This window comes from Monodelphis domestica, chromosome 1 (genome assembly GCF_027887165.1).
Source record: "Monodelphis domestica isolate mMonDom1 chromosome 1, mMonDom1.pri, whole genome shotgun sequence".
Classification (NCBI taxonomy): Eukaryota; Metazoa; Chordata; class Mammalia; order Didelphimorphia; family Didelphidae; genus Monodelphis; species Monodelphis domestica.
In genome coordinates, this window is record NC_077227.1 from 154,990,141 (window position 1) to 154,992,131 (window position 1,991).

The window sequence follows — 1,991 nt, forward strand, 5'->3', positions numbered from 1 at the left end:
ATGAAGGGCACAGGGGTCAGCAGTAAAACCAGGAAACTCCTTTCTTATTTGAAAGGCTGGTGAAGGGCTTAAACTTCCTACCTAGTGCCTGTCAATTCAGAGGGAGCCAGTCTGAACTTCACCTTTTCCATTAGGGAAAGAATCTTGGGAAGAACATTAAGACCCCAAATTTAGACCTGGAAGGGACCTTAGAAGCTGTCTATTTCAACACCCTCATTTTACAGTTGAGGAAACTGAGATCCAGAGAAGTTAAATGACTTGCTCACAGTCACACAGAGAAGAAGATTCAAAATTTGAATTTGTGGTAAGGGGGTCCTCTCAACTTGAAAAGTCCACTGAGCCAAGCTCACTCTTTATCTTCATCTGAGGAGTCTGAGCCTGGGTTTCTAGACTGAATTCTCCTTGGCTTCTGTGCCACCAATTTGCTGTGTGTCCAAGCACAAATCACTTCTCTCTGATTGTTGTTATTCATTTCAAAATAAGAAAGTTGCTTTAGATGATCTGTAAAGCCCCTTCAAGGTGAGCAGCAAGGTGGCACTGGGCAGAGCACCAGGTCTGGAGTCAGGAAGACAACCTAAACTCAGACCCTAGACTCTATAAACCTGGGCAAATCACTTAACTCTGCCTCAGTTTTCTCTTTTGTAAAATGAGCTGGAGAAAGAAAGAGTAAACTACTTCAGTATCTTTGCCAAGAAAACCCCAAATCAAGTCACAAAGAGTCAGACACGACTGAAAAATTACTCAACAACAAAGTGTCTTTTCCAGCCCTTGATTCCTAATGGAAATTATATATCTATATAGGTACATACACATTACAGAGAGAGAACCGTAATGGATATACAAAGACAAAATGGCTAGACTGGGCAGGAAGTTCAGTGACCTCAAAGGTACTTTTATATAAATTTTTATTATTTTCTTAAAAACCCTTACCTTCCATCTCAGAATTAATACTGTGTATTGGTTCTAAGGCAGAAGAGTGGTGAAGACTAGGCAATGGGGGTTAAGTGACTTGCCCAGGGTCACACATCTAGGAAGTGTCTGAGGTCAAATTTGAACCCAGGACCTCCCATCTCCAGGCCTGGTTCTCAATCTACTGAGCCATCTAGGTGCCCTATTAAAGGCCTTTTGATATTCTAAGATGCTATAATTCTGAGATGCCCTGACTTGATGGCATTTAGTATTTAGTTGAGAAGACAATATTTTTTTGTGTAAATGTCATGTTATGATCTATTTCCCCTGCCCTCATTAGAGTATAAGCCTCTCAAGGGAAGGGACTATCATTTTTCATAGCCCCTAATGCAGTGGCTTGAAAATGGTAGGCACTTAAGAAATGTTTATTTCATTTTTTCTTTTGATTCATAGCATTTATTGTAATAAATTTCTGAATCTCAAGATGAACTAAATGCTGCAACAGCAGCTCTCTTGGGATTAGGTGTTGTTCCTTCATGAAATCCATTCCTAAATTGGTGGTAGTCCATTTTTAGGTTCGACCAGGACCCATGGTGTTGTGTCTTTTAGCCTTTGCATTCCAATTATACTTTCCCTTGCATTTAGCAGACTGGCCCCATTTGCCACATGACTTCCAAAGATGGTATGCCTTCGAACCCTAATGACATGGGCCTTATTCTGGTGCTTACCAGAGGAAAAAGTCCCCTTCCTCATCTTCCTCCTTCCACTGGGACCAAAGAGCATAAATATTTGTTAAGTACTTAATTAACTATAGAAAAAGTAATACCTTGCACTTTTATAAGTCTAATGTATGTGACGCTTACAGTTACAAGGGGACCATTTTTATAAGTGACAAATGGGCAACAGGGGTGTAGGAAATGGACCAGGATGAATACTGATGCACTTCAACTGTGATACCAGATGGAATAATGAATGGATAGACTACTCCACTTGGAGGCTTTCTGCTGATACCTACTAGCCATATGATCACAAATAAGTTATTTTATCTTTCTGAGACTCAGTTTCCTGATCTAGGTCACTCA

The 1,991-nt window shown here is 40.3% G+C and overlaps 1 pseudogene; it reads right to left on the reverse strand.

The window, feature by feature from the left end:
* Positions 1–1,388: 1,388 nt before the first annotated feature.
* On the reverse strand, positions 1,389–1,662 carry LOC100618626 (60S ribosomal protein L37-like; annotated as a pseudogene).
* Positions 1,663–1,991: the final 329 nt, after the last annotated feature.